The sequence below is a fragment of the Halichoerus grypus genome, chromosome X, assembly GCF_964656455.1.
Source record: "Halichoerus grypus chromosome X, mHalGry1.hap1.1, whole genome shotgun sequence".
NCBI lineage: Eukaryota > Metazoa > Chordata > Mammalia > Carnivora > Phocidae > Halichoerus > Halichoerus grypus.
The window spans coordinates 99,511,686-99,537,835 of NC_135727.1; the positions used below are offsets into that span (position 1 = coordinate 99,511,686).

The 26,150-nt window shown below is 38.0% G+C and overlaps 1 protein-coding gene and 1 pseudogene across 8 annotated transcripts in view; one reads left to right on the forward strand and one right to left on the reverse strand.

The window, feature by feature from the left end:
• The window catches only part of SYTL5 (synaptotagmin like 5), a 290,114-nt gene that overhangs the window by 214,256 nt on the left and 49,708 nt on the right, over positions 1-26,150 (reverse strand). The window lies entirely within an intron of this gene.
• On the forward strand, positions 1,654-24,483 carry LOC118531909 (large ribosomal subunit protein eL6-like; annotated as a pseudogene).

The following is a 26,150-nucleotide window of genomic DNA, read 5'->3' on the forward strand; positions in this document are numbered from 1 at the left end:
GCAAGCTCTCACCAGAACTGACCACACTGGCACTTTGATCTCAGCCTTCCAACCTACAGAACTATGAAAAATAACTTTCTGTTGTTTAACCCACCCAGTCTGTGGTATTTTGCTATGGCAGCCTGAGCTAATGTATCATGCATAATCAGTGAAATGCAAACTAAAATGACTCTGAAGTACAGCTGCATACCCATCAGACTGGTATACATACAAAGGGTTTTGTAAAGATAGTAAAAGACAAACTCCTAAAGAGCAATTAGGCAATATCTTTAAATGCTGAAGATTTTCATCCCCTGGGACCCAGGAATTTAACTCTGTGATCAATTATCTAAGAAACTCCTGCACACAGGCACAAGATCTATGCAAAAAAAAAGAAGTTTGCTGCAACCTTTTTTGATGTGGCAATATATTTGAAACAACATAATAGTTCTTCAAAAAGAGTGATTAAACAGTGCTATGTTTGTATCATGAAATTTTATGCAGCAATAAAAATAAACTCTTTAAACCCATCCCCGTCAGTGAAGAACCATCTCCAGAGGCCAGTGACAACAACCTTCGCTTATTGCTCCTTTCTTCAGATTTATCCTCAGTGCCAAATATTGTTAGGAAAGTGTGTGGGAAAGGTTTTCACATAGAATCAAAGGAATTTCATTTTGATTATGGCTTGTCCTACCTACTAATTTCTTGGCCACAAATAGTTTGTTAAATTATTCTGTATCTCTGGCCTTACAGGGACATGATTTTCTGTTACCTACAAGTGATGAGAGAAGTCGTGAAGCCTGCTCAAACTCCCAACATATGTTGTTTTATGGCACTTCACTTTACTGCACTTTGCAGATAATACGTTCTCACAGACTGAAGGCTTTCGGCCACGCCCAGGTCAAGCAAGTCCAACAGTACCGTTTGTGTTACATTCTGTTAATTCTCACAGTATTTCAAACTTTTTCATTATTGTTATATTTGTTATAGTGACTTGTGATCCGTGATCTTTGATATTACTATCATAATTGTATTGGGGTGCTACAAACTATACCCATATAAGATGGCAAACTTAGTCAAGAAATGCTGTGTGTGTTCTCACTGCTCCATCGACTGGCCATTTCCCCATCTCTTTCCCTCTCCTTTAGCCTCCCTATTCCCTGACACACAACAATATTGAAATTAGGCCAATTAATAACCCTACAATGGCCTCTACGTGTTCAAATGAAAGGAATAGTTGCATGTCTCTCAGTTTAAATAAAAAACTAGACATGATTATAAGTTTAGCGAGGAAGGTATGTCAAAAACCAAGATAGGCTGAAAGCTAGGCTTCTTGTGCCAGTTAGGCAAGTTGTGGATGCAAAGGAAGAGTTCTTGAAGGAAATTGAGTGTTCCTCCAGAGCACTCCTCCTCCTTCCAGAAAGTGAAACTGCCTTCTTGCTGATATGGAGACAGTTTCAGTGGTTTGGATAGAAGATCAAACCAACCACAACATTCACTTAAACTGAAGCCTAACGCAGAGCAAGGCCCTGACTCTCTTCACTTCTATGAAGGCTGAGCGAGATGAGGAGGCTGCAAAAGAAAAGTTGGAAGCTAACAGAGGTTGGCTCATAAGGTGTAAGGAAAGAAGCCATCTTCATAGCGTAAAAGTGCAAGGTGAAGCAGAAAGTCCTCATGGAGAAGCTGCAGCAAGGTATCCAGAAGACCTAGCTAAGATAATCAGTGAAGGTAGCTACGCTAAACAACAGATTTTCAGTGTAGATGAAATTGGAAAAAGATGTCATCTAGGACCTTCATAGCTAGAGAGAAGAAGTCAATGCCTGGCTTCAAAGTTTTAAAGGACAGGCTGATTTCTCTTGTTAGGGACTAAGGCCGCTGGTGACTTGAAGTTGAAGACGATGCTCATTTACCATACCAAATATCCTAGGGCAATTATTCTTAATCTACTCTGCCTCTGCTCTATAAATGGATGAGCACATTTGTTTACACATGGTTTACCGAATATGTTAAGCCCATTGATGGGACCTGCTGCTGAGAAAAAAAGATTCCTTTCAAAATATGACTGCTCATTGCCAATGCACCTGGTCACCCAAAAGCTCTGATGGAGATGGACAACAAGATCAATGTTTCTATGCCAGATAACACCACACCCATTCTGCAGCCCATGGATCAAGGAGTAATTTTGACTTTCAAGTCTTATTATTTAAGAAATACATTTTGTAAGGCTATAGTTGCCATAGATAGTGATTCCTCTGATGGATCTGGGCTAAATAAATTGAAAACCTCTGAAAAGGATTCACCATTCTAGAGGCCATGAAGAACATCTATGATTCATGGAAAGAGGTCAAAATACCAGCATGAACAGGAGTCTGGGAGAAGTTGATTCCAACCCTCATGGATGAGTTGGAGGGGTTCAAGCCTTCGTGGAGGAAGTAACTGCAGATGTGGTGGAAACAACAAGAGAACCAGCATTAGAAGTGGAGCCTGAGGATGGGACTGAATTGCTGCAATCTCTTGATGAAATTTTAATGGATGAGGAGTTGCTTCAGATGGATGAGCAAAGAAAATGGTTTCTTGAGATGGAATCTACTGCTGAAGATGCTGCGAAGATTGTTGAAATGCCAACAAAGGATTTAGAATATTTCATAAACTTAGTTGATAGAGTAGCAGGAGAGTTTGAGAGGACGGAATCCAATTTGAAAGACGTTCTGTAGATGAAATGCTATCAGACAGCATCACATGCCACAGAGAAATCATTCATGAAAGGAAGAGTCAACTGATGCAGCATTCTTCATTTTTGTCTTATTTTAAGAAATAGCCACAGCTGCCCCCACCTTCAACCGCCACCACCCTGACCAGTCAGCAGCCATCAACATTGAGGCAAGAGCCTCCATCTGCAAAGAGCTCAGACAATGGTAAGCATTTTCTAGCAACAAAGTACTTTTTAAATTAAGGCATGTACATTGTTTTCTTAGAATACTACTGCACACTTGATAGACTACAGTACAATGTAAACCTAATTTCTATATGCACCAGGAAAACAAAAAATTCATTTGACCCACTTTATTGTGATATCCGTTTTACTGTGGTGGTCTAGAACTGAACTCCCGATATCTCTGAGCTATGCCTGTATTTCCACTGAGTTTAGTGGGATGGTGATAGAGAAAAATTTGCTTTAATGATTACAATCTATGAGTCCCATCTGATCAATGTCCTCATTACCAATATATTTTCAATCCAAATGTTATGAAAACATAAAGAGTAATACTGTATTATTTTTCTTGTTAAAGTCCTATGATGTTTGAGTGAGTTTGGTTTACTATTATTCAAAAGAGATTGTGCACCACAATGTGAATATACTTAACATTACCAAACCATGCACTTAAAAACAGTTAACATGGTAAATTTTATGGTATGTGCTTTATTCCACAACTTAAAAAAGAAAACCCTGAGACCTGCACACTAAAACATGTGCATTATGTTATAAATTATACAACAGTAAGTAGATTTTTAAAAAATCTTATGAACTCAATACTTTAAATGGATAGTTTATTGAACATAAATTATACCTCAATAAAGTCAAAAAACATTAAATTCAGAAGTCATATTGAATCCTTTGCAATTGCTCACACATGTCATGTTCTCTCATGCCTCGGTGTCCTCGTACATAGTCTTTCTTCTCTTAGGATGTGCCCTGCCCCCAACCCCAACTATCCAGCTTTGCCTGGCTAACTCTTCTTCTTTTAAAATTAGTTCTAGGGGTGCCTGGGTGGCTCAGTCAGTTAAGTGTCTGCCTTCGGCTCAGGTCATGATCCCGGGGTCCTGGGATCGAGCCCCACGTCAGACTCCTTGCTCAGCGGGGAGTCTGCTTCCCCCTCTCCCTCTGCCCCTCCACCCCGCTCATGCTCGCTTACCTGCTCTCTCTCCAATAAATAAATAAAATCTTTTAAAAAATAAGATAAAATTAGTTCTAATGTCTGTTGCCTCTGGAAAACATTTTCTCAACCAAATGTGAGCTAGGTACCCTCCTAATTGTTCCCATAGCATTCTATGTTGAACCCATTCAACACATGGAGAAAGAATATCATAAAATGCTCCTGTTCCCAGTATCAAGGTCAGAGTGGTGAGTTCCCTTCAGAGTCCCAATAGCCTGGCTACTGAGAGATCTCCTAGAGTATCAGTCATGACTCTGGTAAAAAATATCTCAAGGATTTCATCCTTAGCCCCGGCTCAGAAACGTGATCCTTGTCAGCACACTAAAAGTAGATCAGGATCTGTTGACATTAAACAAGTTCACAGACATAATAAGGAAAAAACTCTCCCAGGAGCCAAAATACTGCAAATCCAGACAACCAGCAAGTTTTCTTCCTTTGCAGGCCAAAAACTGTCTTCAATTCACACTTAGGACATGGGCAAAAAGCACTTGCTCAAATAGGAAATTCTATATTGCTTTAGCAACAGAAGTGGGACCCATAAGTAGAACTCACAGGTATTAGATGTATGCTCATTAGTACCATGACAGTAGTTCAAAAATGGGATGGACTATCTCAAATATTATACGCATTCCCTGTCACTGGAACTGCTGGAAATAGTTGATTGACCCTCTGCCATGAAATGGCAGATGATGTCAACCACACTAATGTAAAAGGGACTTAAGGTCAATAAAGTTCCAAGTTTCAGACTCTATGCATTTTCCCATCTCACATCCTAGCACATAGATGTTCATGAGATGCTATATGCTAATCTATGGTACAAAATAGCATTTTGTTCCATTGATTGATATTTCTGTACTTTCTACGTCTCAGCTGCTGCAACCTTTCTAAGTTTCTTCATCTGTAAAATACCTTTCTTGAAAAATTGGGGGAAATTTAAATAAGATAATACATATCAAGCATGTAGTTTATATTAAATATTTAATAATTATTAATTCTCTTACTGCTCAGTTTATACATGAAAGACAACTGATGAGTAGAACATCCAGATATCAATTTCAAGTACTTCTCACTCTGGTTTCACAAACTCCCAAAGACCAAGAGCCCTTTGAAGTTGGGTCAGTGTTATTCATCTTTGAATATCTAATGCCAAGTTCAATGCCAAGAACTTACTGGCTCTCAATCCTGTTTGCTAAATAATTAAGTGACCCAGGAGATCTTGGTTGGGTGCCTTTCCCTAAAAGATCTGGATGGTTCTTCAACTCAAGCAGCTCATTTTTTCCACTGGGTAGTTCAACAATAACAAGAAAAACAAAAGCCAGCCAGGAGGCCTTGTGAAGAATCTGGGTAGTGAGAACAGTTATACAGTCAAAGTGGATCTATCAAGCTCAAGGGAAGTAGGGAAAAGGAAGAAATAGATTAAATTCAGGAAAGGGGGCAAAGTCATTCTCTGTAATTGTAATCACCAAACAATCACACATCTGTGAAGCATTAGTCACCTGTAAAAATACTGTGAGTCATACTATCCTTTATGACAGCATGTAAAGGGTTGCATTTTATGGAGTTGAAGCTCAACCTGACATATTTACAGTACAACCCCACATCACGTCCTCTCTGGTTATTGCAACAGTGCCTAGAGTTCAGTCTGAGATAGGAAAGACTACGTCGATGAAGTGAAAGCAGTATAAAATGTCAGAAGAGATCAAAAGAGATAATGCATCTGAAAATGTTCCCCAAACTAGATATGTTATTTAAAGCTAAAGTGATATTCTTATTACCTGAGCCCATCAAGACACACAGAACTGCATGGTGCAGGTTCACACTTGTTTCACATATTTGTTCAAGAAATAATAATAATGATGAAGAGCTAATTTGATGGATGACACTGATAAGTGATTTTCCTTAATTATAAGCCATTACAGCTCCATACAAAAGTTAAATACAAAATTTTTTAAAGATGATGTCTATTTTCTAGCATATATACTTGATATGAAAAGAACTATAATAGAAGTCATTGCAATTCGTATTTAGATGTATCTAATAAAGAAATATAGAGGCTTTCATTGTTACTCATGTGATAGGACTTAAAATTAGGCAGGCTGTCAGTATATCAGTTCTAGTATGGAAATCAAAGACACATCAATCAATCAAGAAGCAAATTATGGAACATTTATAAAGGCTCCTTCATCCTGGGGTCTCTGGGAAGTTTAAAGAACTATAGGCTATAGAATTAACTTTCAAGTAGTTTATATTAAGAGTTCAGAATAATACTGTATTGCTTTCACTTTATTAATGTTGTCTTTCCGATCTCAAACTGAAAATAACAGTGCACATAAGTGCCAAATTGTACTATCGGGAAAGACTGGAAGAATTCAAAGTATTTTGTCTAGGAAGGTGAAACACCCATTCTCACCATTCAACAAATTCGAATTGTTTAGGATTAGGTTGCACTAACTGTTCCAGTTAAGAAAGACTGCGGTCTAGCGGTTCAAAGTATGGTACTTCAGCCAGATTGCATAGGTCTGATTCCCAATTAGCTTGTTATCTATGTGTCCTTGGCCTTATTATTTAAACTCTTGATGCCTCAGGTTCTTCACCTGTAAAATGAAGATGACATTACATACCTCTTTGAGTTATAATGAGTTAGTATTTGTGAAGAATTTACAAGAGCACCTGCTCCATAAGTATCACATATGTGTTTTTCACATGAGAGGGAAAAAAGCATTAGATTCTGATTGTCTTTTTTAAAAATTTTTTAAAAAGATTTTATTTACCCATTTCAGACAGAGAGAGTGAGAGAGCATGAGCGGGGTTAGGGGCAGAGGGAGAGGGAGAGGGAGAAGCAAACTCCCCGCTGAGTGGGGAGCCCAACTTAGGGCTCGATCCCATGACCCTGAGATCACGAGCCAAGCCAAAGGCAGGTGCCCAACCAACTGAGCCACCCAGGCGCCCCAAGACTCCGATTATCTAAATAAGAAGTTCAATTATTCCAACCAAGTAACAAAGTTATAAGACAAATATAGTCAAACTGACAAATCACAGAGCTGAAGAGAATTTACTTCAATAGCGGAATAGAATTGTTCAACTTGTTACAACTAATTACCTACATAGATGATAAAGTACAAAAAGTGATTATGGCACAGTGGAGAATATTCAGACACTGGAGTGAGAAGGCTCGGGTTTCGAATCCTATCTCTATCACTTATTATCTAGGTAAGCTTGCACAAGTTACTTCTCTGTGTTTTAGTTTATTAAAATAAGAAAAAGTACAGATCCTATATTGTAGGGTTGTTGTATATATTAAGTGAGTTAATATTTTTAAAGTACTTAGAACAATGCTCAGCATTTTTACTGTTATTATTTTTTAAATTATAGGTTCTATGGCCAGATACCTACTAGGGTAGTATAAAGATTAGAAATTAGATTAGCAAGTATAAATAAAATTAAAATGTCGTAGATAATATTTACATTATATCTACCTATCAAATTGCTAAGCTAAACCACAAAGTGTCATGGAATTATTGGAGTGATAACCACCATTAATATTTGTGGGACCTTAAAGATACCAGAGTGACTCTCCTGGTTTAGTCCAAGTTTGGTTCCTTTTCTGCTCCATAATCATGATGGATCCTTTTAAAAACATAAACAAAAGCATGCTGCTTCCCTGGTTAAATCCATTCAGTGACTCCCCATCTCTCACTCCCCAAACCCAGCCCACACCAAATGGCAAATTAAATATTCTTTACCATCATATATAGTAATCTCTCTGAGAATTATTTTAATTTTCTCTATCTTGCTCTACTTCCAGTGTTGTTTTTCTGCCCTTAATCTGACTCTGCAAATCAGTCTTTCTGAGCCCCAGACCTGTTTACTCTCCCTAGAATCCTCCTCCTCTGAAGTTCTAGACTAGGTTAGGTCTCTGTTAACATAGAACACCTTGTACTTCTCTTTTCTTAACATTTATTATATTTGCAGTCAATAGTTTAGCATCTTTCTTCTTACTAGTACATAAAATATGTGAGGATAGGAACTGTTTTAAGTTTTACTTAGTTAACAATACAGTGAAATATTGGTTTCGGGAGAATTTGTTTTGTTCAATGTTGAATTCCCAGTAGCTAACATCATTCCAGGCATATCAGAGGGAATCAATAAATATTTATTGAAGTATGGAAGGGAAGTAGAAAAACAACCTATTAAGGCACTAGCCACATTTTTCCTTACCTAACCCTATCTCCTAGTTGATCCTACATCCTCAACACATATTTCACCATTATCACTGAACTTGGAAAACCAGATCTTTTTTGTTGTGCCTATGACCCAAACTCTCTGCTCCTTATCATCTGTACCAATGGACAAAAACCACAAAGCCCTGGCTTTTGGTCTAACTAACTGTGTAAGATAATGGACAGATCCCTTCCTCCCCTGGTCCTCAGAGTCCTCATCTATACCATGAGGGAATATGATTGGATGATATTTACACTCTAGCATTCAGAAATTCTGTCAAACATTCACCTCTGCAGCACCCCATTTTGTGACAATTTGCCCTAGTAAACAATGGTGTGCCAAAGCCAGCTTTTATGGGCTCACTGGAGTCAACTGTGGACTTCCCTTCTCAACCTTGAGTTCAGTGATACCATATTAGTAGCTTGAAATCAGCCAGAGTAGGATTACATATACCACGGTAATCTACAAAAGCTATAAATGGAGTTTCTGGGAGGAGCTGGTTGTTAAACATTTACCAGGACACCACTGACTATAAACTCCAGCAGCTACCATGGAACAGTAACCAGCTCTAGATTAAAAATTAGCATTAGTGCTATATGGAGCAAGAAGTATTGATGTGGATAGTCTATAATTGGACATGGAACACTAAAAAGAGGGGAAAAAACAGGTTTTGGGTGGTGTATTTTAGTTTAAGATTATCTCAAGGCAGACTCTGAGACAGGGCTTTGAGTGAAATTGGGAGATGATCCAGGGGAACACTAGTGGTGAGTCGGAGAAGGGAAGAAAACCAGTGCAAGGTACATTAATGAGCTGCTTTCAGCTATGGGCAACTGAGGCTCAGTTCCACTGGAGATATATAGGAGACTGTGTAGAACATGCCTCAGAATTGTTTCAACTAAAAGTGAGGGAGCTGAGGTATTTACCCACAAACTCCTACTTATCATTGATTGAGCTGCTTCTATGGGCTTTACGTCATAGATTTTTTTTTTTTTTTTTTTTGGCTATCACTATATTCCAAAGCACACATCTATAGCCAGGAAAAGTTCCCAGAGAATCACACATGCTTACAATAAGAAACCTTTGGCCCATAGAGGAATAGTAAGTATCGAGGTGCTGTGGGTGAAGCATCAACAGTATCTGCTAAGGAAGGATAATAATATGACAAAGAAATTAATGGCACTGACTCAGCATTGGAGAAGATATTTGACCAGGGATATTCAGCCTCAGATTGCCCTTTTCCAACAAAAAACCAAGATGTATCATCGTATCTCTGTACCATCCCACTAGAGTGGAGACTGACGTCATTCTCCAGTAACCCACTGCAGGTTATTTTGAAGGGCAGTGAGCTTCACTACATTCAAACATTAACAAATTTGCATAAGAGAATGTTAAGAAAAGCGTAGCTAGAACAATAAAATTACAGTTGGAAAAACTCTGGAATTCAAGTTTGAACTCTAAGCAATTACAGTTAGAAAGAATGAGAATCCTCTAAAACTGAGATAAAATCCTTTATATGCAGAAATGAACAGCCTGTGGGGTGGGGGGATGGTGTGTTCAGAGCACAGGATTAATAGATGACTTAGAACCCAGATGACTAAAAGAGAAGAAAATTCTAAGATGAACCAAAGAGACATTTCTCTTTTATTTTGTTTGTTACACCCATTTCTTGTACAGTATAATTGGATGCTAATACTAGAACCATGCTCAAATTATATCTAATTTGTTATATCTAAATTTTTCTCAAACTATGTAGTGCATACTATTTTGTTTATCCCACATGTGTTTATGTTTTTCAACTTAATCCTTCAATTATTATTATAAAATCTTAAAGGAATTCCTTCAAGTATTAACAAAACCTTTGGATCCAACCAACAACTGAGGTCTGGATTCTGGTGTCCAAAGGAGAAGAGATGAATAGCACTGTTATAAAATAGTTCTTGAACAAGGCCTGTCCTGTTATTAACCCACAATTGAGAGAAGAACCAAGAATGGATGTGGGGCAGATAATAGTGAACTGGATAATCTAAACATTGATCTACTTTCATTCAAAAAGAAGTTAAATACATAAGTTCTATGGCAGCATTTCTCAAAATGTGGTTCAAAAACCCCTAGAGATCCCCAAGACCCTTTCGGTAAGTCCATGAGGTCAAAACTATTTTCATAATACCAAGATTTTATCTGCCTTTTTTACCCTCACTTTCTCATGAGTGTACAGTGGAATTTTCCAGAGGCTATATGACCTGCAATGATGCCATCATTCTGACAGCTAATGGAACATGTGTTTTTGTGTTATGTTTAAAGTTTTCTCAGCTTTAATTTCTAATCTGGTAAATATTGATGGATAGAACCCACATAAACAAAAGCTCTTTGAGGTCCTCAATCAAGTTTAACAGGTCCAAGGCCAAACTGTTTGAGAATCACCGTTCTTTGAGGTCCTCAATCATGTTTAACAGGTCCAAGGCCAAACTGTTTGAGAATCACCGTTCTATGGTATTTTTCAGCAGGAGTATTGATGTAAGGCATCTACTACAAATAAAGATTAGATAACTTTAGGAAACATTGGGAATATATTGAACTCAAAACATTTCAGAGATAGAAGGGTCTTTAGTTGTTATCTAATCATCATTTCAGTAGGTGAGGAAAGTGGCATTCGGAGATATTTGTGCTCCAACATACATAGGTAGGTAATGAAAGGGCAGGATTAAAACACAGGACGTTTAAATGCTTAGCAGTTTTTTGTTTTGTTTTGTTTTGAATCTTACAAAGTCCTGTCACAGACTGTCTATTTCATCTTTTAACCTTCAGGTGGAACCATACGTATGTGCTCGGGACATGAGAATGAATCAGAAAAAACGTTCTAAATCAACTGACACATTCTGAATCAGAAAGGTGTCCAAAGGAGAAGAGATGAATAGCACTGTTATAAAATAGTTCTTGAACAAGGCTTTAATGAATAATCATTTAATGAAATTATTATCTCTCAAGTTCCCTCTCCTATCATTTAGTCAAGAAGCTGAGTCAATTCATTTCAAAGCAACACAGGGAGGTATCCCATTAAAGTAACTGCAAAGAAACTGATCTTGTCACTCATCCCAAGGTCATCTTATCAGATTCCTCTTCTTACTCCTGCAGAAGACACTTCCTAAATTCCCCAAATGTCTTCCTAACATTTCTGCTAAACTGCAAAGATAGCTTCATTGACAAAACAATGGCAGCATATGACTCATATCCCAATAACGGATATAATATTGCTTTATGAACAAGAATGGATGACACAAGGTGATGATTATTATAATATGTTCTGTTTGGCTCAAAACTGGTCCCAGATCCATTTCTGAGGCATTCTCGGGGTTTTTGTGAGACATTATGAGGTAGTGATTAAAAGTACTCATTCCTCCATCAAAGAAAGGTAGGTTCATTCCCTGTCTCTACCACTTATGGGCCATGTGACCTTTGGCAAGGAACCTAAGCGTATAAGCCTCCAATTTCTCAAATGTATAAAATGGAGGTGATAACAGAACTTTTTTCACCAAGTTGTAAGGATTAAAGAAGATAAATGCAATGTGAGGCACATAGAAGACAGTGAATGATATTTAGTTACCTTTGGATATTCCTCTTATCACCATCCTATTAGAATGAATGCATCACCACAACGCCAGACTTCAGAGACTGGTGTGGTAAAGAAGGAAGGTGCTGAGAAATTCTCAAAGATGATGGGTGCGATATTGAGAAGGGGCGCAAAACACAAGAACTCCTCAGTCTTGGGATAGCATAAGAAGCACCAGTCCTGGGATTAGAGAAAATGGGTTTGAAACTCATGCCTATCAGAAAAATTGGAGTTGAGAAGGGCAGGGATTTGGGTCCGTATTAGAACTGGAGTAGGGGGCGCCTGGGTGGCTCAGTTGTTAAGCGGCTGCCTTCGGCTCAGGTCATGATCCCAGGGTCCTGGGATCGAGTCCCACGTCAGGCTCCCTGCTCCGCGGGAAGCCTGCTTCTCCCTCTCCCACTCCCCCTGCTTGTGTTCCTGCTCTCGCTGGCTCTGTCAAATAAATAAATAAAATCTTTAAAAAAAAAAAAAAAAGAACTGGAGTTGGGAAAAACTGAGATACAACCTACAGATATTTTCAGGCTTTTTTTTTTTTTCTTGTAAGACCCATCCTTCCCAAAGTGCTCCATTCTCTACCCAAATGCCTATCACGCTTCCAGTTTCTGTTTATAAAGCCTAAGGTAAGCAAATAGATGAGGTATTAGTTGATTAGGAGGGACTTGGCCCTGTGGCATTTGTATTTCACACCAGGCTCAGGAGGACAAACAGCTTTCATGCCCAAAGGACTGTCTTTCTAAACGGGAAATGTCAGGCTAAATATCACATCATAACACTTTCTGTAATATCTTGAGCAAGTTGTAAAAGCCATTTGGTATTACTTACTGAGAAATAGGATATGTAATGACTAACTTTGCCTGAAAAAATAACTGCATGTATATTCAAAGACAATAAACTCAGTGCCTTACTTTTTAGCAAGGATACTGTGCCATATTTCAGACCCCAAGGACTGACAACACTTAATTCAGATGAAGATCAATTTACAACTGAACCTTCCTAGAGGAAGCCAGGCAATGACTATAGTGTGCTGTTTCAGTGAAGGGATACCTTCATTCTCTCTGCCACTGATCATATATGTGACCTTGGGCAAGATACTTAGCTTCCTAATTCTGTTCCCTCGTCTATAAATTAAGCATCATGATAGTACCTGCCCTCACAGGTTTGTCCTGAACGTTACATCAGATAATACACGTTGGCCTTTAGTACAGTGACTGACATGTACCAACAGATACGAATTATTTTTATTATCAGGTCAAAGAACAGATTCTAAGAAGACAACCTTAACCAACTGGTCAAAATTAAGCTGTCCATGACGTCAGGAAAAACACTGGTTCTATGTATCAATAATAGACAACTAACAAAGTAAGAGAAATTGCTTAGATTTTACAAATATAACACCAATTACACTCATATAGGTAAAAGATTTAACACTCTAATTTCCATATTCTGTTTATTTTAACCCAACAACTATATTTGGATGTCTATTATGTGCCCAGTGTTAGCACATGAGAACACAGAAGAAGACACTGTCCTTGCCCTCAAGAAGCTCATAAGTTACTAGATCAGATAACTATGCAAACAAATAATTACAATGTATTATGTATATCCAGTGACAAATATATATGATACAGACTTAGCACAGAGAACAGAGGAAACAATATGGTGAAGATGAGTTATTTATAAAGTCTTCACAGCTCAGAAACTTACATATACACTACGGAACTAGAGAGTTCAGAAACAGAACCCCATCCCCCCCACACACGCACACGCACGCATGCATGCACACTCAACTGATTTTCAACAAATGTGTCAAATTAATTCAGTGGGAAATGGATAGTCCTTGACAATTGGTGCTTGAAGAATTGGATACCCATACGGAAAAAAAATAATCTCAAATGTTGCATTATACTATATATAAAAATTAACTGGAAATGAGTAGTAGTCTTAAAAACGAGTGCTAAAATTATAACACTTCTAGAAAAACACATAAAAGAAAATCTTTGTGACTTTGGGTTAGGCAAACAGTTCTTAGGGCACAAAAAGCATGAACCACAAAAGAAAAAAACATTGATAAAATATACCTCATCAAAATTTAAAATCTGTAGTGGTAAGAAGATACTCTTAAGAAAATGAAAAAGCAAGCCACACTGGAAGAAAATTACTTACAAAACATTTAGCTGATAAGGGATTTTTTTTCTTTTTTCTTTTATTTATTTATTTGACAGAAAGAGACACAGCAAGAGAGGGAACACAAGCAGGGGGAATGGGAGAAGGAGAAGCAGGCTTCCCGTGGAGCAGGGAGCCCGATGCGGGGCTTGATCCCAGGACCCTGGGATCATGACCTAAGCGGAAGGCAGACACTTAATGACTGAGCCACCCAGGCGCCCCACTGATAAGGGATTTGTATCCAAAACATGTCTTTAAAAAAATCTTACAACTCAATAATAAGAAAACAATCAACTAACTTTTAAAAATGGGCAAAAGGTTTGAATAAATGCTTTACCAAAGCTACATGTATGGCCAATAAGCACAAGGCAACATGTTTAACACCATTATTCATTATGGAAAAACAAATTAAAACCGTAACGTAAGGCCACCACACACCTACAGGAATGGTTAAAATTAAAAAGACTGACCATCCCATATGCTAGCAATCAAATTTTCACACTTTGCTGCTAGGAATTAAAAATGGTATAGCCACTTTGGAAAACAATTGGGCTGTTTCTTTTAATGCTAAACCTCACAGTACCATAAGGCACAGAACCCCACCAGGAGGTATTTATCTAAGAGAAATGAAAGTATATGTCCATGGAAATACCTGTATTCCAATGAACAGCTTTATGCATAATAGCCCCAAACTGGAAACAACCCAAATGTCCATCTACCAGTGAATGGATAAACACAATGTAATAGATCTATATGACAGAATACTACTCAGCAATGAAAAGGAACAAACCACTTATGCAAGTAACAACATGGATGAATCTCAAAAGCATATGAAGTGAAAGAAGCCAGACACAAACGATCACATACAATGTGATTCCATGTATATAAAATTCTAGAAAAGGCAAAACTATGATGAAAGAAAGCAAATCAGCAGTTACCAGGGGCTGGGGTGAAGAGGATTGACTGCAAACTGGCAGGAAGGGCCTTTCTGAAGTAATGGCCATGTTCTATATCTTGTTCGCGGTGATTAAATAACTGCATACATTTGTTGAAACTCATCTAACTGTACAATTTAAATTTTATTGTATGTAAAGTATACTTCAGTGAAGCTGCTTTTTTAAAACAATCATTTATGGGTTCCATCTGAAGAAACTATTCAATTGTCTAATTTTCTTAAAAATGCAAATTTTAGGGTACTGAACCTTTACGATGTACAATTCTTCAAAAAGCAGTATTTAAGCTTCTCATAAAGCTGGTTATGAATAAGATCAGTGTAAATAGCCTTCAACATAGTCCTAAAATAAAAACCCATTGTTAAAAACAAGGGATTTATGAGCACTACTTCACTGTAATTTACAAAGTGAACCATTCTCTAGGTAAAAGAAATTCTCCAATTCAAATATAATAAAAATAGATGTACCTTAAGATAAAATTACATATCTAAATGAGAAAAATCTTAATTTAAGAAAACCTGATATATGAAAATTTGGACCTGCTCATTAAGTGATTATTTGCTTCATATAAAGTTTCACACTCAATTTATTTTAACAGTAGACCTCTCTATTCCATTTAAAATGACCTAAGAACAGATTTTTAGGAAGGTGCCCCAAACTGTACTGAGTATAAACAAGAATCAGCAACTCTGAGCACTCCAGCTACAATTACATAATAATAATATATAATTATATAAAATTATATAATAATAATGGGGAAAAGTAATCATAAATTTACTTACTTGAAATCTAAGCCCCTCCTGATTAGTCAGGAAATTACTGGCTAAAGATGAGGTTCAACTAAGATGATATGAGCAATTCCCCTGTACTTAAAAAATTCAAGGCCAGGATCTCTTAATCCTAACAAGGACAGTAACAAGTAAAAGATGTTAGCCTAATCATACTTTCCAGGATAAAGAAATACAGATGGTGGTAGAAGGTAATTCCAGTCATCCACCTCACTAATTTTGCAAATGCAGTAAATAGTTTGAATCCTTGTCTCTTGACTGCTAAAATCTGTTACATAAATTAAAAAAGAGGTCTGGAGAATTTAGGTATTTTTAAACAAATTTATTAACCAATTTATACTATTCCTCCAAGTTCCCTGGAAAGAGACCAATGTGTAATCAACAGTTTCTAAATAATCTATGCTATGGTGCCAAATGAATAGAAATGTGATGTCAACAAAAAATATTACTCAATAAGTTATTTTTTTTAAAGACTTTATTTATTTGAGAGAGAAAGAGAGCATGAGCAGGGGGAGCAGCAGAGGAAGGGGGAGAAGCAGGCTCCCCACTGAGCAGGGAACCCGACGTGGGACTTGATCCCAGGACTCTGGGATCATGACCTGAGCCAAAGGCAGACGCTTAACCGACTGAGCCATCCAGGCACCCTACTCAATAAGTTATAATCTCATTTATTATTTTAAAAGTTTTCATTATATTCTTTGATTTTTTATAACCATCCTGTGAGGTATATAAGAAAAAACTGTACCCCAATTTCAGATAGGGAAAGACTCATTTGCCCTGGATCTCATATTGCATTTGTTATAAAGGGATTCCATGTTCTTTATACTATGCCATAAAATATTTCCAGCTATTGCTAAGACTTTGTTTCAGTGACCTCTAAGACTTTCAGTATCACTGAATAAAGGTTTATTTGTTACAGTTTTGATAAATCTCTTTTTCTCATATGGCACAATGACCTGAAACTTGGAAACCTGAAGTTATATCCTCACACTTAACTAGTGACATGGACTTGATCAATTCCAGTGAGCTTCATAGTGATACTGACCAAGAGGGCTTTGCACATAATGTGGCTGTAACGTCCATCTGTGTGCATGTAGTGGGGCTTCGGAAGGGAGAGGATAACTATCAGAAACGTAACACAACATGAAACACACTACATGGAATCAGCTTTGCAAATTGTGAAACATCTGCTAAGGTTCAATTTATTCCCCAATGGTCTGAGAATTACAAACTCTTAATCACAACAGAAATTCAAAGCAAAGATAAACTATAATGCAATCTCATGGAGAGGTCCACAATTACCATGACAAAACAACTAAACAACAAAAAAGCTCCCTTCTTGTTCTTGTTTATTTCTTCTTAAGATTTTGCTTTTGACTCTAAAACTGTTAAGTTTCCTTGAGGAGAACATCTTGTCTTCATTTGTGGGATCTCATTAAATTTCCAACCCTGGCTCAATCTGCCTTCTTCATATCCACATTCAGGACAACTGGAGAGAATCACACAGCCCTACGGACTGGTACTAAGACAAACTCATCGTCTACAAATCAGCGAGGCCCCAGAATCACCTGTGAACTGTTCTCCTCTGCTCTGGTCAGTTCCTGGGGCCAGTGCCTTCAGTGACTTTTCCAGTGCTGCTCTCAGGCTCACAACTCAGGCCCTGATGTCCTGCCTCTCAGAAGACAGCTTTTCCTCTCAATGTCCTTCCCTTCCTTTAACTTCTCCAGGTCCACTCTCAGCCGCACCTCCTCACTAGGATCAAATGTCCTTCCTCCTTTTTAAATCTAGTCTCTTCATCTCTTTGTCCTTGATCTCATCTCTCCTTCACAGCATTGTTCCAGCAAACATGCTCTTCTTAACTTCAATCTCTCCAGTTTTACCTATTCCTAAACCTTAACCTATAAACAAGTCTAAAACACTCATACATGGCCATCAATCTACTGTCCTGTTTGTCTCTTTTCACATTTACTAAATTTATTGAAATGCTTGTCTACATCTTCTGTGTCCAACCCACCTTCTAGTCACTTCTCAAATTGCTGTAATCTGACTTTTACCCCACTGCTCTCCTGCAACTGCTATAATAAATCCCAACTGTCAAATACAAAAGGACTAGGTCAGTCTTTATATTCTTGCACCTGTTTACTGCATTTGAAGTTGTACTTAATTCCTCTTTCTTAAGACTTCCTGCTCTCTTGACATTTGTGCCTCTATAATACTCTCCAGTCTCCACTGTGGGTGGTATCAGTTGATTCTTTCTGCCTAGTACATCTTCCTTCATTCTTCTGATAACAAAACTTCCCTTTCTTTGTGGTTATGGTGGGGCTGGCAATCATAGCACCTGGCCACACAGACTGGTACAGGGATGAGCATGTGACTTATACTTAGCCAATCAGAGCCTTCCTCCAAGATTATTTTGTATTTGGGGTTATCAAGGAAAAGCTCTTTTCTTCCTTGGAGCTAAAAGAATATGAGCCTGGAGCTGCCTGAGACCATGGCTCTAGCCTCAAAGGCTCACCCAGCCTGACAAAAAAAAAAAAAAAAAAGGCCAATATATAGAGTCTGAGAGGAAAAAAAAAAAAAGAAAAACATGTTCAAATTCCTGGTTTCAGTCACACTCAAAGCCAGCTCTGACCCTGACTCTTCTGATATGATTATTTGATCCTTTAAATTCTCCTCTTTGGCGTAAGCCAATTCTTATTTGTTCTTCAGCTCCTCATCCATCCTCTATTCCAACTTTCTATCCTCTTCTCATTCTATTCATTTCACTCTACATATGCTCCTTTGGATGATTTCAACTGGGCTCTGGCTTTCAAACTTTTCACTGCGTGCTGATGACTCCCAAGTCTTTATCACCACACCAGATCTCTCCCTGGTCTTTCACATTCAAGTATCAACTCGATGCTAAAAAAAAACCCTCACCTTGATTACTTACTACAGAATGACTATCAACCAGTTTTCCTGAGGTCAGTCTCAGGACAGGTTTACCCTTGTGGCATAATTATTAATAACAATCTTTCACATTTTCAACAGTGTCCTGATTCGAATGATAAAGTACATGATCATCCTACCTCAAACTCAATGTTTTCTAAACTGAACCCATCATTATTCCTCCTATATCTCAGACAAACTAGAAGCCTAGAGTCATCCTTGACTCTTCCTCCTGAATCTGGCCTCCATGTTACAACCATCTCCAGTCTATGAACATTTCTCGAATTCACCATCTCCTCTCCTTTCCTACTGCCAAGGCCCTGGCCTCTTATCACTTCTAAAACACAGCAATAATCTCCTAACTTCCAGTGTTGTCCTCCTCATATCCATCACCCACATAGCCATCAGGGTGTTAAATTTTCAGCCCAAATTCTTTACCTATCTATCCATGCCCTTGGCCATGACTTTGAAGTTCCCTCCACTAAAGGTAGAGTATACTTCCTTGCCTCTTCACTTTGGGCTTACCCATGTGGGTTGCTTTAACCAACTGAATGTTTAAAAATATAATTCAAGGGTGGGGGGGATGGGATAACAGGGGATGGGATAACTGGGTAATGGACATTAAGGAGGGCACTTGATGGAATGAGGACTCGGTGTTATATGTAACTGATGAATCACTAAACTCTACCTCCGAAACAAAAAATACACTATATGTTAATTAACTGAATTTTAAATTTAAAAAGAGACAGCCAAATTAAGACTAATTTATTTGAAAATTAACTCAAGCAGGGGTTTGACGTACTATGTGATTGAAGTTGGGCTCTTGAGCTTCTGACTTGTCACTAAAAGAACATCCCTGGGGCACCTGGGTGGCTCGGTTGGTTAAACGACTGCCTTCAGCTCAGGTCATGATCCTGGAATCCCAGAGTCGAGTCCAGCATCGGGCTCCCTGATCAGCAGGGCATCTGCTTCTCCCTCTGACCTTCTCCCCTCTCATGCTCTCTTTCTCATTCTATCAAATAAATAAATAAAATCTTTTAAAAAATTTAAAAATAAATAAATAAATAAATAAAAGAACATTCCTTGGCTAGCCCATAGGCCCAAGAAAGAAGAGAGTTGGGGCAGCAAAAAGTAGACCCAATGTGCAACTTGGAGCCAAGTTCAGACAAGTCCAGCCTAGAACAATTAATCCCAACCAAAGGCAGAAGAATGAGGGAGAATAAATATGGTCGTTTTCAGCCATTGAGTTTTGGAGAGATTTGTTATGAAAAATTAGCTGACTGACACAATGTCCCCTCCCTATCTTAGATCATAGTACTGAATTAATCCAAAGTAGAAATCTAAAGTCATCCTTGATTCTTACACCTCACTCAGACCGTCACATTCCAACAGTCCTTAGGTCTTACGAATCTATGGGTTTTTTTGGTTTTTGTTTTTTAAATATTATTTATTTATTTATTTATTTGAGAGAGAGAGTGTGTGTGAGCCCAGAGGGGAAGAGAAAGGGGGAGGAGCAGAGGGAGAGGGAGAAGCAGATTCCCCGCTGAGGAGGGAGCCCAACACGGGGCTAGATCCCAGGACCCCGGAATCATGACCTGAGCCAAAGGCAGACACTTAACCAACTGAGCCACCCAGGCGCCCCACGAATTTATGTTTTAAATGTTTCTTGAATCCAGAGTCCATCTCTATTCCTGCTGACACTTCCTTGGTTCAAACTTTTACCTCTCTGATTCTAAACTACTGCAATAAATTGACCTGGTTTCCTTGTGTCTAGTCCTGTCCTCTTTAAGTACGTGATTCACATAGCCAACAAAAGATCTTCCTATAAGGAACTTTGACGATTTCTGCCCATTTTAACTCTTCTCCCATCTTCTAAAAACCCTTTAATGAGTCTCCCTCGCCTATAGAACAAAGTCAAACTTCCTTAACATATTAAACAAGACATTCATTGTCTGGCCCGTACTCATACTCATCACTCCCCACTACCATCTTGCAATATACATTACAGCAATATTGCTTATAGTTTCCTAATACTTTTCCAGAAAGTATTCCCTGCCCCTTTACCTATCCCTGATTATGTGTTTCTCCTCTGTGCTTCCCACAATATACTGGACGTATTCATTTGTCCTTACCCACACCATAATGACCTATTGATCTCTCTCTCCCACTGGCTTTTTGAGGGAAGACTATCTTACTCATGTTTTAATTGAGAACTTGCTCTAGGGCACAGCTTGACACATAAAAGGTACTCAACAAATATTTAATGAGTAAATGAAGGAATGAGTGAATACTGTGGTAAAATACGTAAAACATATTTACATAAAATACATAAAACATGTTTATTAAAACACTCCTCTAATATTCTCTCCTCTTAACCTCAAATTATATAATTTCTTTCTTGCTATTAATACTTATGATTAAAAAATTACCATTGAAATAAATCCATTTATTCACCTAGGCTCTTTAAGTAGATTTGATACCAGTGATATGAAGGCAAGATAGTAAAATGATCAACCTAGTTGCCCCATTCAGAAACTTGGGATCCCACTTAGATTTCACACTTTCCTTTACCAATCAATTACTAAGTCCTGTGTGGTGGTTAATTTTAAGTGTTAATTTGACTGTGGGCCACAGGGTGTCCAGATATGTGGTTAAGTATTATTCTGGGTGAATCTGTGACAGGGTTTCTGAATGAGATTAACATTTGGATTGGTAGGCTAAATAAAGCAAATTGTCCTTCCCAATGTGAATGGGCCATATCCAATCCCTTGAAGGCCTAAACAGAATAAAAGACTGGGTAAGAAAGAAGTCTCTCTCTGCCTGACAGTCTTCAAGCTAGAACATAAGGGTTCTTCTGCCTTTGGACGTGGACTGGAATCTACACCATCTGCTGTTCTGGTTCTCAAGTCTTTGGACTGAGAATGGAACTTCAGGGTACCACTGGCTCTTCAGGGTCTGGACTTCTCAGGCCCCACAGTCACATGAGCCAGTTCCTTGTAATAAATCAAACACACACACATATATAGTAAAATGTATATTTTGTATATATGTGTATATATATACATTTACATAGATGCACATATAGACATATACATATTTATAAAATACATATGTCTATGTCTCCTATTTGTTCTGTCTCTCTAGAGAACCCTGACTAACATATCTGTAAATCCTATCCCCTAAAGAGCTTTAAAATCTCTCTTTCTCTTTATTTGCAAAAGCTCCAAGGCTGGGAGTTTGCATTTATTTTCACATCTAAGCAGTTATTTAGTAAGAAAAGAACTGGGTCTCTTAGATGCCATTTTTCTTTGGTGTATATTGATGTACCAAACTTTAAAACTTCTGGTTACTCACAATGATTTTTTTTACTTTATGGATTCATAACTTGTTTTTTTCCTTTGAAAACTTTTCTACCCTCCCAGATCAGGTCAATTTCTACCTATTCCAATTTCTTCCATGGTTATTGTTTTGCTCAGGCTCTTTCCCAAGCTCTACTCAGCTTTGGTAATTCTTATAAACATATAATTAGTATTACATGTTGGAATACATAATATCCATCATGTATACCACTGATTAAACAATTCACAAACTTCAATACACCTGAAAATTACCACACAAAACCAAGGTATGTTTCCAAATATTTTTACACTCTCATACTCTTTCCCTTGTCAGAAAAAGTAGTTATTTTAGTCAAAAGTCAATATTCAGTACATGCTAAATTATTAACTTCTGCAATAAAACTATTCTTAAGTAAGCTATTCTTTATGACAATCAAATGAATACACATCACACACTAATATGGTAATTTCAATTCCTATTAGAGCCACCAAAATAGCAACCCACTGGTCTGAATTTCTTATAGGAAAGCATTACATACCTCCTGGTTACAAACAGATTTCTAAATATAAATTCTGACAACTGAAAGCATATACCAAAGCTTCAGAAAGGTAAAAGTAAATGAAGATCTACTCTGATTTACATGGTTTTCTGAAATGTAGTAATTCAAATATGTTATCAAATGATATTTGAAAGTCTTCCTACCTAAAACAGCTCCTCTGAAAATATTTTGGGCAAATAATTATTCCTTAAAATAAACAGAACACAGTAATATCTTTTAAAATTACATTTGTCAGGTTTTCTCTAAGTAAGAAATAGAGTAGAGCATGTGCTAACAGAAAGTCACACCAGCATATAACTTATCCAAGAGCAGGAGGATGACCAAAGCCGTAAATGGTGTATCTTCAAGTAGAGAGAAGGATGCAAGGCAAGAGAAAGATACCTGTAACTCAATCTACTGAGAGACGTGTTCTAATTTTTTTTGAAGTTCCAACCTCATTAAAATGGCATTCCTCGAGGACTTAAAATGGGCATTGAGTGAAGACTTCCAAAAAATTCAAAAAAGGTTGGGATCATTAATAATCAATAGCCCAAAATAGTAATAAAAATCACTGCTCATATTTTTTTTTTTACAACAGATATTCTTTTCTAATGATCTGTACCTAAGAGCAGTCATAAAATTGATTTCCATGCTCTAATCATTCAAACTACCATTGATACAGCAGGATGGATCCAGGGTGGAATTAGAAATCTGCCACAGTTCACATGTAATTAGGATATTAAATGGCAAAGAATAAATATAAACCAAACACTATATTTTTGTTTTCTTTCCATTTTTTATTCAAGTATAATTAACATACAGGGTAATGATAATTTCAGGTATACAAAAGAATGATTCAACAACTCTATACAATTCTCAGTGCTCATCAAGGTAAGTGTACTCTTGCTCCTTCCCATCTTGCAAGGTGGTGGGTGAGAAAGTTGAGAAGTCAGATGCTAAGGAGAAGAAACCTGAAGCCAAGAAGGCTGACACTGGTGGCAAGGTTAAAAAGGGCAACCTCAAGGCTAAAATGCCAAAGAAGTGGAAGCCCCCCTGCAGGCGAAACCCTGTCCCAGTCAGAGGAATTGGCAGATTTTCCCCATCAGCCATGTATTCCAGAAAGGCTATGTACAAGAGGAAGTATTCAGCAGCTAAATCCAGGATTGAAAAGAAAAAGAAGGTTCTTGCTACTGTCACAAAACCAGTTGGTGCTGACAAGAATTGTCGTACCCAAGTGGTTAAACTTCGCAAAAGCCTGGGTTTTATCCTACTCAAGATGTGCCTTGAAAGATGTTGAGCGACAGTAAAAAAACAAAACAACAACAAAAAAACCCAAAAAAAACAAAACGCGTGGTTAGCATGTGAGGAAACTGGAAATGGCATCACTCCTGGCACCATTCTGACCATTCTCACTGGGCACCACAGAGGCAAGAGGGCAGTCTTCCTGAAGCAGCTGAGCAGTGGTTTGCTACTTGTGACCAGACCTCTGGCCCTCAATCGAGTTCCTCTGTGTGGAACACAACACAAATTTGTCATTGCCACCTCCACCAAAATTATATCAGGGGTGTGAAAATCCCCAAACTTCTCACTGATGCTTCTCACTTCAAGAAGATGATGTGGGCACCTGGGTGGCTCAGTCGTTAAGCGTCTGCCTTCGGCTCAGGTCATGATCCCAGGGTCCTGGGATCGAGCCCCGCATCGGGCTCCCTGCTCTGCAGGAAGCCTGCTTCTCCCTCTCCCCCTCCCCCTGCTTGTGTTCCCTCTCTCGCTGTGTCTCTCTCTGTCAAATAAATAAATAAAATCTTTAAAAAAAAAAAAAAAAGATGATGATGTATAAACCCAGACACCAGGAAAGTGAGATCTTTGACAGAGAGAAAGAGAAATAAGAGATTACGGAGCAGTGCAAGGTTAATCAGAAATCTGTGGACTCACAAATCCTACCAAAAATCAAAGCTGTTCCTCAGCTCCAGGGCTAGCTTGCTCTGTGTTTTCTCTCACAAATGGAGTTTACCCTCACAAATTGGTGCTCTAAATTTCTTACAAAGAACCTAATTAAATAATTGATCCATTGTTTAAAAAAAAGGTAAGTATCTTAATCCCCTTCACCTATTTTACACCTATCCCCCACCCCCTGCAACCACCAGTTTGTTCTCTGTATTTATGAGTCTGGGGTTTGTTTATTCATCTCTCTTGTATTCTTTGTTCATTTGTTTTGTTCCTTTAATTCCACGTGAGTGAAATCATTCCTTTTTAATGTTGTACTCAGCACTGCTCCAGGTTCAATTATAAGGGCAAAATGTGTACTCTGCATTCCTTGTTTTTTCTTCTCTTTGTTCTTAAGGTACTATTTCTTCCCTAGTGCCCAACAACCTTCCTTCACCGTGGTGATCAATTTTTATTTTGACCCTTTCATATTCTACCCCCTAATCACAATCAAAATGCACCTATTCTGTCCAGGCCTTGCAAGGTCTGACAAATTAAGATTATTAAGGCTGCAATGTTAATGGCATAAGTAACTCTTTCCAGATTGATCAATGAGGAATGCTTTGGGCAGCAAGTAACAGCAATATCAGCAATGACAAAATCAACAACAACAATAAAAAACTACAGTGATACGAACTACTTAAGGTAGAGCAGCATCAAGTTGGTTTGGTGGCTCACCCATGTCACCAAATATCTAGGCTCTTTCTACTGTTATGTTTGACCATACTTAGTATATGGAATTTGGTCCATTGGCTGGTTGCTTCATGACTGCAAGATATCTTTCCCAGTTCCAAGCATCACAATAAAAAGAAAACATTTGAATGTGGGATGTGATAGAAATGAAACCAAAACAGACTTTCTCCTCATGTACCTTGTTCCTTTTATCAGAAGATACGGACTTTTCATGAGCCCCAGAAAAATTTCCCTTATATTTCAATGACAAGGGAGAATAGGAAAGTGAGTCTCAGGCTTTTTCAGACTCAGGCTTTTTAAGTGGAGGAGGGCCAGAGAAGAAAGGAATTGGCAATGGTTTCTAGGAAGCAAACTAAATGTGGCTGCCATACCAGATGATATGCTTGAGACTAAACAGAGATCTGAAGGGTTTACATATCAAAAAGGAGCAGCAACAACTAAATTGAGTCCGTGGTGGTTTGCAAATCTTTCTTTCCTACCCAACTGTGGATTTGGGGTGGATAGAGCCTGTCTTATTCATGTTATTTCTGCCTCGGAAATTTAATAAATAGTCATGGAACAAATGAAGACAAAACACGAAAATCTCCCTGAATGAATTCCACAGGAATTCACTTCATGCTTCACAACTCCACCACACTCAGCCCGCACAGGACATTTTAATCTGAAAAAAAGTATCAAGATTCCTGTATGAATTCGAGAAGGGGACAGGTATTTCATAAAGTATTGCCAGGCTGAGAAGCGATTAATCTGGGGAATCAACATTTAGTCAAAATGATATATTAAACTAATGCAGAGAATGGATTTCAGTGATGCTTTTGGACTCTAAAATTCCACAAGAATAACTAATATTTGTAGTAAACAAGAGCAGCTCATGTTATACTTCTTGTTCTTATTTTTTTTAATTTATTTATTTGAGAGAGAGAGAGAAAATGAAAGTGGGGAGAGGGGCAGAGAGAGAGGGAGAAGGAGAGAATCTCAAGCAGACTCCCCACTGAGCATGGAGCCCAAGATCATGAGCTGAGC